The following is a 12,723-nucleotide window of genomic DNA, read 5'->3' on the forward strand; positions in this document are numbered from 1 at the left end:
TTGTCTACTGTGTGCAACATATATGTTAAAACAGGTCAATATTGAATCAAAATATCAACTAACATCTGGGGGTCTTTCAAGTTACATTTTCAAAGTATGCGTGAGGTAACTCATCAATTATATATTACTCAACACATTTTATCATTTTGGACATGAAATGTTTGTGTTAAGATTTCATAGCTTCAAACAAGCCATCCAGTGGACACGGCTGGCAACTTTTACTTGTTTGAACAGCTCCTTAAAATCTTCGAATTATACAATTAAAAGATGCTCATCTGTAAGTTCTATCACACAGTGGTTGTCAACTCTTTGAGGTCATACTTATGTACTGTATTGCTATTTCAGTCCCTAAATATCAATGTGGGACAATTATGAGTACTCCTTTCTCCTTCCTGTGTGCAAGGGGTTAACGGCTTGTGAACAATTTATCCTAAGGCTGGTTGGATTGATTTAGGTTATAATAACTTAACAACCTTGTCTCTTATCCTTTAGTAACCAGTGAGATTATTATAATATAAAATATTTCATGTATCAAACCCTTCAAAATAAATGATCCTCAATGGATTTTAGTTTGAAGTCCACGACCTCCAAATAACTTTGATTAAAGCTCTTCAGCAACTGTTCAGTGTATAAACAAACTGAAGTTCAAAGCATTTACCCTCGCCCCTTTCAACCTTCTGTTTAAAGCAGAATAAAATCTCCACTTTAGTTTCCATTTACCTCAAAACATTGTTACATATTGTATTAAATTCCATCAATAATATTCTGATTTATCATGTGTTGCATCTATTTCATACTAGAATTCAGTTTGAATATCATATATCTTATATCTTTAGCATATTCAGGTGGAAAGCTTAATTCTCTTTATAGTCCAAATGTATACATATTTTGTATTCACCCATCATTATTTTCTAATAATTTGTGTCCGAATATATGTTAATCTCTAGATCACAATTCCTTCTTATATATTGTGTACATTTTTAAAAATTCATACAACCTTAGTCAAATACAACACTGTTTAGAAATTCCCACTTTGCAAATTACCAAATTCTTAGTAGTTGGCTGACTCTTTATGATTAAGATTTAGACAATTCTCAATTCACCGAAACCATCATGCATCACAAGGTTTAACAAAACAAACCTCTAACTATGAGTTTCTGTGCTTAATAAAATCTGGCTAACATTTCACATTAACTGACAGTTATCACAATAAATGAAATTACATCGTACCATATCAAAATCATTAGCAATCCTTCAAAGTTGCAAACAACAATCATTAAATTTAATCTTAAGTGGAAAATGCCTCAATTTTTGGAGTAAAATCTCCCTTTTTCTGCTCTGAATTTTTCTCCCTTTCGCTTCATTGGGGGCCCATCCAAGGAAGAAAGAGGAAAATTCATTGAATAGATATTTGCTTATGCCCTCTGTTGAGAATATTTGACTGTGGGAAGGAACTTTTAAATCCCCTTCCCTCCTACTCAGATTTTCTCTCTTTGCTTGCAAACCTGCTGCTGGAGTAGGCACAACTTCTGTGTAGCCTGCCCAGCCACTACAAAAGAAATTCGCATATGTGAAACTACATCTAAAACTTTTTTTGCCCCTTCCTAGTTTAATCTTACAGCTAGCCACACAAAAACAAAAAGGGATTCTGATATTCCTAGTTGTAAAGGTCTATGGAAGAAAAAGGGGCATAGACCAAGAATGGCTGTAAATACTTACCCATCCCAGGTCTTAACCAACCTGGGCAGTTGGGAGGTCATGACTGTTTCCTCTTCACTCTGACTTAAATCCTGAGTAAAATGATAAAGGATGCCCTGCCTGGTATGAGATGGATTAGTTGTGGGAGGGGCCTCTGTTAGGAGAGTGGGGTACAGAGAGCTTAATGGGGGTGCCGATGGTGAAGACAGGGGATCTGGAGAAGGGAATGGGGAAGGTGGAGAGTGCGCAGGGAAGGGTAGAGAGGGTGTGGTGGTATAGGTTCCTTATTGACATAGGGATTGGCTCCCTCAGAGTCTTCTTGGAGCACAGGAGGAGGATTTTTCTTTTCTCCTCCAGGAGGCCTGCTCTTATCTCCTCCCGAGAGTGAGTTGGCTAGCAGAGCAGCCTCTGATTAAGAAGAGTAATTTGGCCCCAAAAAGCAACCTTTTAATTCCTTTGGGGTGTCTGTAAGCAAATCTATCTAGAGGTCAATGTAAGAAATTTGATTAGAGTGGCCCTGTGTTCCATATACCTTCCTCTGGCAGTTCCGGGGTGGGGTGGGGTGGGGTGATGGCATTCAACCCTGAATGTGAGCCACTCCCTCTCCCACAAGGTGTGGAGTCAGCCAGGGAAACTTGAATTCCACAATCAGCTGCTGTCTTTTAAAAAATTTTTAAGAATGCGTGTTGGTGATGTCTGAGAGTCTGATAGTGAGGACTGATCCATTATAGTAAATCACACAAAGACAAGTATCCAACAGAAATCCACAAGACACACATTTAATTATGCACTCATATACCTGAGCCTTACAGCAATCTGAAGTTCCAAGAGAAGTCTCAGCTTGGAACTGGGCTATGGCTTAATGCCACGTCTGGCAGTCCACCAGCCATGACTGGATCCAGATTCCCAGAACAGACCTCTGGAGTGAAAACAGATCCCTTAGAGCAAAAACAGCACTCCCAGAATACCCTTAGAGCAATACCAGAACTCCAGGTTAACAGCACCTTAAGCCAAACCAGACCATAACTCTAGAGCAGAACAGATTACCTGAACAGATGGTTCCAATCCCTATCAAAATTTGTCTGGGATCTCTAATACCAGAACCAGGGGCGGGTTCAGGAGAAGGCACCATTCACTTCCTCGGATTTCTGATTCAATCCCTTCTGGGAGTTGAAAACTACATTCTCTCTGAGTCTGCTCTCATAAAACACCCACGAAGGGGATAAGGGTTCAAGACTCCTTCACAGGCTCAGATTTAGCAAAAGCTGCCCACATATCACTTGGATTACATCCCCAGCCATTTAGCTATGTGTCTGTGAGTCCAGAGATCTCTCCCATCCTCAAGGGCACACACACACACACACACACACAGCAGCCCTCTCCAAAGTCCTTACCTCCCTGTCCTGGGCCTCGAGATTTCACTGGGGTCTCCATCTAAAGTGGGTTATCTCAAATAGCAAGTCTAGACATCCAGAAGTTCAAATTAGTGGAACCAATATTTATTTATTAATCTACTGATTAATAAAGGTACCTAACTGGCCTGGACAACTTTCCTAATGAGAGCTTCCCCAAATGAATTACAATGCAGTTTTTATAGAGTTCAGTTGCAAAGAAAGTAATGTTCATTACTGAGACACAATCTTGAAGCAAGCAAACTTTTATCATCTGGAAGCTATTTTGGTTAGTAGTGGGGCTTTCCATCATGTATCTTATCCTGGACTGTGAGACAGCAGTAGAGAGCTACTTTCTCATGGATCTTGACTTTTATTTTAAGCTGACTGACCTTCACAGAAATCTAATTTCTGATTTCTACTTTTCCCCAGGGAAAAATAGGTTTTCTGGACAATGACTTAGTTTACCTCACTTCAAAATCTGGTCTCAGACACTTAACTAGCTCTATGATCCTGGGGAAGTCACTTAACTCTGCCTCAGTTTTCTCATCTATCAAATGAGCTGGAGAAGGAAATGGCAAATCATTCCATTATCTTTGCCAAAAAAACACAAACCCTAAAAATGGGACATTACTGAAATGACCAAACAACACCCCTTCTCCTTCCTTTTTGAGTAATCTTCTATACCTAATTATATGAGCTGAATTTTCCCTATTTTTCTTCCTCTTCCCATTCCATATTGTATTCCTTTTCATACCACCTTTTATTCTTATTTTATGATTATCAAAACATAATAAAAACCTCTGTTTTATGATCTCTGATGTTTAATATAGTTCTGAGGGATTACTTATAGGATCTCTTTTCCATAGATTGAAATATTGCATCATTGTTTATTTCTTTGTATTTCCTCACTCATCTTTGCCTCTTTATGTCTCTCCTAACTTTAGTACTTGTTTTTCAAAAATTCTATTTAACTATTCTCATTTATTAATAATATTTGGAAGTTATCTCTGTGTCATTTGAAATTCTTGTAAGCTCTGGAAGACTACAATTCCCAGGACTCTCTCTGCTACAACTTCCCCTGACAACTCCCACTTCCTTTGTGGAAGGTGTCAGGGAAAATATAAAAGGGAAAGTTTGACACCTTTTTTCTCTTTTGACCCTGGAAGCTCTCCCCCTAGCTCTCTACCCTGGAAGCAGCACTCTCCATGTTGGAAGCTCTGCTCTCTATCCTGGAGTTCTCTCTACCCTGGAGCTCTCTCTACCCTGAGCTCTCACTAGCGCTTGACCCTGGAAGCTCTGCTCTCTGCTCTGGAGTGCTTTCTATCCTGAGACCCTGATCTCTCTCTTGACACTTTTTTCCTTTATTGTCTACCTCTTAGTTTTCCCTAGACCTTCACTTTCCTAACCTAAAAAAAGCCTAGCTATTCAAACCCTAAAGTTGCTCTCTGATTATTCATTTGAAGGCTCTGGTCAATTTCCCCGCCAGGGTCTGGAGACCACTACCTTCCTTTCCCTTCCTCTATCTTCCTCTCTCCTTTCTCCCATCTATCTTATCCTTCTACCTTCCTCCCTTCACTTTCACCACACAGTTTATGGCGAGCCAGTCAGGATCCAGACCTCAGGGTAAAGAGCTGAGCTGGCGAGCCAGATGGACCTGAACCTGCTGGCCTGACTGCCTGCTGACTATCCTGTCTGCCTTACTGCTTAAGGGTAAGTAAAAAATTTTCCAGCCCAAACCCAGCCCAGCGGGGGATCCCTTCCCCTACTAAACACCCTGCCAGGCTTCTAGATCTAATTCCCTCCCAAACCCAGCCCAAGAGCCTTAACCCTAATTCCCCTTACCCCTGCAAGCTAAAACCCAGCAGGAGGGTCTTGCTGGAAAACCCAGTGGGGTGGGAAAAAAAAAACCCAAACTCTTCCCCTACTCTTCTACTGCCCAGTGCCTGTGCCTTGGCAGGGGATCCAAATTCATCACCCAAGCCCCAATCCCTCACCAGACCAAGGAAACTAGCCAGCGTGCAAAAACCATGGTCCCCTAGGAAAAACCCAGCCAGTGGCAAAAGACCCAGCAGGGGGTCTGCCAGTGGTGGGAAAGCAAGATCTGCCCCCAGTGGTTTCCTGGAGGGACCCTTTAGAGAGATTTTGCCTTTTAAAAGGCAATACTAAAATCCCAAACATAAAAAAAAAACAACCCACTAACCTTGCTTATCAGCCTGATGGCTTTCATCTTAGCTTTTGACCATTTCACTGCTCCCCGCTCCCTTCTTCTTACTGAGCTGCAGTACTACCTTGGCCACTAGAGGCCAGCACTGAGCAGGGAGTGTGCTCCACCCTCCCTTTTTTCTGCTAAGATGCAGTGCTACCTTTCTGTCATTGGAGGGCAGCACCAAGGACAGTACTGATAATAATAAATTTAAAAAATAATAAAAATAATAATTTTTTTCAGCTGAAACCAAATAAATAATTAAAAACAAACAAATAAATACATAAGAACAAACAGTTAAATAAAAAAATTATTAGAATTAAAGTAAACTGAATAAATAAAGGCTAGCTAATTAAATAAACAAATAGAAGTCTCCCAACATGTTTGTTTCTATACAGGACAGTCTTTTGGCTTTTGCCAAATTAGACTGCCTCCTTCTTATGATGCTGCTAGGGAATCTTGTTTTCTTAATTTTCAATATGATGACGCAAAAGGCTGCAAATAGGAAAATGCAAGCCCAGATCCAAGCAACAGTACAAATCCAAATGGACAATTTCAACTACGCCATGCACAATGCACTGGAAAAGGAGGATCCAATGCAAAAATCTGATTCCAAATTTTGTGAGGCTGTTCTGAAATAGAGAGGACAGTCCTATTTCTTCTGAAATAGAGAAGGTGACAGATGTAAAGAAACTCTTCTCTCATCTAGTGCATCTCTTGGCCAACTCTCCCTCCCCTGCTACTTCTCCTGACACCCGTCCTCTCCTGTCTTTTCTCCCAACCCACAACCAACCCCAGTCCAAACCATACTGGTTCTTAGCAATATTACCAAGACAAACACACAATCAACTCAAAAGCCCCATACTGCCACGGTAAGCACCAAAATGACTAAAAAGAAACCAAAACCATGCTATGATTCTGATTCTAATTCTAATTCCTATGATGGCCTTTTCCCCTTAAGGGAAGTGCCTTCATTAGACAGATCTGGGAATGTGATAAATTTAACACACCATACTCCATTTACTCCTCAAGATATCAAAGAATTTAAAAAAAATGTTCTAAATTGTAATAATGAACCCATAGCTGTAATGAAAAGGATGGAAGACATATTTTTCTAATACAATCCTTCCTATAAGGATGTGGAAAAATTACTCAAGATCTTCCTGACAAGAGAGAGAAAGAAAAAAAATCATCTCTTATGTAAATAAGGTCTGAGGATGAAATGCAGCACACTGGCCATGTGAGGATCCTCATTGGGATTATAGCAATCCAGAGGAATATTTGCAATTAAATAATACTAGGGCTGCAATATTAAAAGCAATGAAAGAATGTGCGGAATGTCCAGACAACTGGACCAAATTTGATCGCCTAATTCAAAATGATGATGAAACTCCCTCTCAGTTTATGGACAGGCTTATTGAATTGGGAGCTCAATATTTGGACTTGGATTTATCAACAGAACAAGGCATATGACAAATAAGGTTACAATTTGTAAACAATTATAGAACAGTGGTCCAGGATTACTTTAAGATGCATTGTCCCAAGTGGCCAGAAATGGATCTGGACCAATTAAGGAAAATAGCTGTGTATGTCACTAAAGGACATGAAGAGACAAAGGTAAAAACTAATGACCTATTAGATACCATATGAAAAGAACTGAAATCATTATGAAATAAAATAGAAAAACAGGAAAGAGGGCATGATAATACACCAATACCACTTGCCCCTCTCAGAGTCTAATTATCAATTATCATTAATTATCTCTGACCTGTCACTTCTGTAACAAGAAGGGCCACTTAATGATGAATTGCAGGAATTTGTTACAGATAATTAGGAATAATAATAACAACTACAAGAATTTCAGGAACAGCAATTTCAGGAATAATAATAACTTCAGGAACAACACTAATTTCAAAAACATTAACTATCAGAATAACTATAGGAATCACAATTTCAGGACTGATAATCAGGCAGATAATCCACAACAAATGACCCCACAACAGTACTTTCAAAGTGGAGCTTGTCCATGCACTACTCAGGGTGTTACTGCCCCTCCACACGGGGCAGAAGGAGGTACCCCTTAAACTCTATTATTTTTGTTGCTTTGTTGCTATTAACCCTATTCAGTTTTCTCTCCCTTTAAAAATAGGAAAGGAGAAGCAGAATTTTACAATACAATCCCTGTCTAACCCCTTAACTTTATTTGTGCCATCCGGTATTTGACAGGTGCCTTTGTATTGACATGTTGGAAAACTTGTATTTTGTGTACTTGGAAGATTTGAACATATATTACCTCTATTGAATTGACTTGATTTGAATTTGAATTGATTTGCATTTTATGCTATTTGTGAAATTTTTGTATTTTTAAAAATTATTATTGCTTTTATAACTTCATTCTTTTAGCTCATTTGTATTCACACTGTGGATCATGGCTAAGCTAAGAGGAAATGCATCTAAATTCTTTGGTTAAGAACCTTTATATTATACCCCTCCTTAAGTGACATGAATTGCAACATACATCTACCTATATTTTTTTCTCTCATTGTCACTAACTATAGGAGATATATATATTTTGAAATTTTAGCATGTGCAATTTTCGTATTTGAAGCACATGTTATCTAAATTGAAAGAGTTTTTGATTATTAGATTAGTGTAGGTCAGTGGTTCCCAAACTTTTTTGGCCTACTGCCCCCTTTCCAGAAAAAATATTACTTAGTCCCCTGGAAATTAATTTTTTTACATTTTACTAGCAATTAATAGGAAAGATAAATGCACCTGTGGCCATCACCGCCCCACCCCCGATCACTGCAGCACTTACCAGGGGGTGGTAGCACCCACTTTGGGTGTAGGTTTAGTATATCCATTAGTTCTAACTGTAACTGCTTGCCCAAAAGCCATATTTTGCTATTATGGGACTTAGTACATATGTCTGATTTGATGAAATGTCTGATTCGACAAAATGGGATCCACAAAGAAGCACAGATTTCATCAATACAGTGCCAAAGAAGCACAGATACCTATATAGTGCCAAAGAAACCTGTACCTAACCAGCATGATGCTGAAAGAGCACACAGGTCAAAAAGAGAAGCCAATCTGCTAGGATTGCTAAGACTTCTATGCCAGTAAAAAGGACTTGTGAGAATTGAGGTTGTGAAGCTTAACATATGTTAAGGTGTAGGACTCTTTGAAACACACTCCTTGTGAAAATTTATGTCAGGTACCTAAGAATTGGCTGTTCTGGCTCCATATTATATCCCTGAGAAGAAATGATGAAAGCTCTCTACCCTGAGCTCTCACTAGCTCTTGACCCTGAAAGCTCTGCTCTCTGCCGTGGAGTGCTCTCTACCCTGAGACCCTGATCTCTCTCTTGGCACCTTTTCCCCTCCTAGTTTTCCCTAGACCTTCCATTTCCTAACCTAAATAAAGCCTAGCTATTCAAACCCTAAAGTTGCTCTCTGATCATTCATTTGAGGGCTCTGGTCAATTTCCCTGCCTGGGGCTAGGGACTGCTACCTTTTTTTCCCTTCCTCTATCTTCCTCTCTCCCTTCTCCCATCCATCCTATCCTTTTTTTTTTTTTTAAACCCTTGTACTTCGGTGTATTGTCTCATAGGTGGAAGAGTGGTAAGGGTGGGCAATGGGGGTCAAGTGACTTGCCCAGGGTCACACAGCTGGGAAGTGGCTGAGGCCTGGTTTGAACCTAGGACCTCCTGTCTCTAGGCCTGACTCTCACTCCACTGAGCTACCCAGCTGCCCCCCCCCCATCCTATCCTTCTACCTTCCTCCCATCACTCCTCCCACACATCTCTTTCATTGGAGGTCTTTTGGGAGGGGAGCTGTACTTTTTAATTTAATTTTATTTATTGATAAAGATATTTTATTTTACCAATTACATGTAATAATAATTTCCCATGTAAGTTTTTTGAAGTTATATCATTCAAATTGTCTTCCTCCCTTCCTTCCTTCACCCTTCCCAGAGATGGTAAGCAATTTGATCTCAGTTATATATGTATTATCACTCAAGCCATATTTCCATATTGTTAAGAGAATACTCAAGAAGCCAAAACCCCAATACACTAAAGTGAAAAATAGTAGTATACTTTGATTTTTTGACTCCAACAATTCTTCCTCTGAAATTAGAGGGCATTCTTTTTCTTCAATCCCTCAGAGTAGTCCTGGATCATTATATTGTTGAGAGTAGCTAAGTTTTTCACAGTTGATCATTCCCCAATAGTGGTGTTACTAGATACAATGTTCTCGTGATTCTGTTTATTTCGCTTTGCTTTAGTTCATATAGGTCCTTCCAAAATCATCCTATTTATCATTTCTTATAGGACAATGGTATTCTTTTTTTTAATTTTTTAAACATTTATTAATATTCATTTTTAACCTGTTTACATACTTTATGCCCCTACTTTCCCCTTCACCCGCCCCTCCCCCCCCGCTCTCCCCCCACCCATGGCCAATGCACATTTCCACTGGTTGTAACATGTCCCTGTTCAGGTCCTATTTCCATATTGTTGTTAGTTGCATTGGTGTGGTGGTTTCGAGTCCACATCCCCAATGATGTCCTCCTCAGCCCATGCATTCAAGCAATTGTTTATCTTCTATGTTTCCTCTCCTGCAGTCCTTCCTCTGAATGTGGGTAGCGTTCTTTTCCATAAATCCCTCAGAATTGTCCTGTGTCATTGCATTGCTGCTGGTACAGAAGTCCATTACATTCGATTTTACCATAGTATATCAGTCTCTGTGTACAGTGTTCTTCTGGCTCTGCTCCTTTCACTCTGCATCAGTTCCTGGAGGTCTTTCCAGTTCACCTAGAACTCCTCCAGTTTATTATTCCTTTTAGCACAATAGTATTCCATCACCAGCATATACCACAGTTTATTCAGCCATTCCCCAATTGAAGGACATACCCTCCCTTTCCAGTTCTTTGCCATTACAAAAAGCACAGCTATAAATATTTTCGTACAAGTCTGTTTATCTATGATCTCTTTGGGGGTACAAACCCAACAATGGTATGGCTGGATCAAAGGGCAGGCATTCTTTTATAGCCCTTGGAACATAGTTCCAAATTGCCAGCCACAATGGTTGGATCAGTTCACAACTCCACCAGCAATGCATTAATGTCCCAATTTTGCACCCCGCCCCCTCTAGCATTCATTACTCTCCCCTTCTCTCATTTTAGCCAATCTGCTAGGTGTGAGGTGATACCTCAGCATTGTTTTGATTTGCATTTCTCTAATTATTAGAGATTTAGAACACTTTCTCATGTGCTTATTGATACTTTTGATTTCTTTACCTGAAAATTGCCTATTCATGTCTCTTGCCCATTTATCAATTGGGGAATGGCTTGATTTTTTATACAATTGATTTAACTCCTTGTATATTTGAGTAATTAGACAACTGTCAGAGTTTTTTGTTGTAAAGATTTTGTCCCAATTTGTTGTTTCCCTTATGATTTTGACTACATTATTTTTGTTTGTACAAAAGCTTTTTAGCTTAATATAATCAAAACCTTTTAATTTACATTTTGTAATTTTCTCTAATTCTTGCTTGGTTTTAAAATCTTTCCTTTCCCAGAGAACTGACAGGTATACTATTTTGTGTTCACTTAACTTATTTATAGTTTCCCTCTTTATATTCAGGTCATTCACCCATTCTGAATTTATCTTGGTGTAGGGTGTGAGATGTTGATCTAAACCTAATCTCTCCCATATTGTTTTCCAAATTTCCCAGCAGTTTTTGTCAAATAGTGAATTCATGTCCCAAAAGTTGGGCTCTTTGGGTTTATCATACACTGTCTTTCTGATGTCATTAACCCCAAGTCTATTCCACTGATCCTCCCTTCTGTCTCTTAGCCAGTACCATATTGTTTTGATGACTGCTGCTTTATAATATAGTTTAATGTCTGGTACTGCTAGGCCCCCTTCCTTCACATTTTTTTCATTATTTCCCTTGATATTCTTGATCTTTTGTTATTCCAAATGAACTTTGTTATAGTTTTTCCTAATTCAGTAAAGAAGTTTTTTGGTAATTTGATAGGTATGGCACTAATTAGGTAAATTAATTTGGGTAGAATGTTCATTTTTATTATGTTAGCTCGTCCTACCCATGAACAATTAATGGCTTTCCAATTGTTTAGATCCAGTTTTATTTTTTTGGAAAGTGTTTTGTAGTTGTTTTTGTATAATTGCTGTGTATGTTTTGGTAGATAGATTCCCAAGTATTTTATATTGTCTAGGGTGATTTTAAATGGTGTTTCTCTTTATACCTCTTGCTGCTCTAATGTGTTGGAAATATATAGAAATGCTAATGATTTATGTGTATTTATTTTGTATCCTGCAACTTTGCTAAAGTTGTTGATTATTTCTACAAGCTTCTTAGTTGATTCTCTAGGATTTTTTAAGTAGACCATCATATTATGTGCAAGGAATGATAGCTTAGTCTCCTCATTGCCTATTTTGATACCTTCAATTTCTTTTTCTTCTCTAATTGCTATTGCTAGTGTTTCTAGTACTATGTTGAATAATAAAGGTGATAATGGGCATCATTGTTTCACTCCTGATCTTATTGCGAAGGCTTCTAATTTATCCCCATTGCATATAATGCTTGTTAATGGTTTTAGGTGTATACTGTTTATTATTTTTAGGAAGGGTCCTTCTATTCCTATACTTTTCAATGTTTTTAATAGGAATGGATGCTGCTATTTGTCAAAGGCTTTTTCAGCATCTATTGAGATAATCATGTGATTTTTGTTTGTTAGACTGTTGATATGGTCAATTATGTGGATGGTTTTCCTAATGTTGAACCATCCTTGCATTCCTGGTATAAATCCCTCCTGATCATGGTGAATGATCTTCTTAATTACTTGCTGGAGTCTCTTTGTTAGTATTCTATTTAAGATTTTTGCATCTATGTTCATTAGGGAGATTGGTCTATAGTTTTCTTTTTCTGTTTTTGGTCTACCAGGCTTTGGAATCAGTACCATATTTGTGTCATAAAAGGAATTTGGTAGGACTCCTTCTTTGCTTATTACATGAAATAATATGTATAGTATTGGGATTAGTTGCTCTTTGAATGTCTGATAGAATTCACTTGTGAATCCATCATGCCCTGGTGATTTTTTCTTAGGGAGTTTTTTGATGGCTTGTTCAATTTCTTTTTCTGATATGGGACTATTTAGGTATTCTATTTCTTCTGCTGTTAATCTAGGCAGTTTATATTTTTGTAAGTATTCATCCATATCTCTTAGATTGTTATATTTATTGCCATATAATTGGGCAAAATAATTTTTAATGATTGCCTTAAATTCCCCTTCATTAGAGGTGAGGTCTCCCTTTTCATCGTTGATACTGTCAATTTGGTTTTCTTCTTTCCTTTTTTTTATTAGATTGACCAGTACTTTGTCTATTTTATCTGTTTTTTC

The sequence above is a fragment of the Gracilinanus agilis genome, chromosome 2 (assembly GCF_016433145.1).
Source record: "Gracilinanus agilis isolate LMUSP501 chromosome 2, AgileGrace, whole genome shotgun sequence".
NCBI classification, from domain to species: domain Eukaryota; kingdom Metazoa; phylum Chordata; class Mammalia; order Didelphimorphia; family Didelphidae; genus Gracilinanus; species Gracilinanus agilis.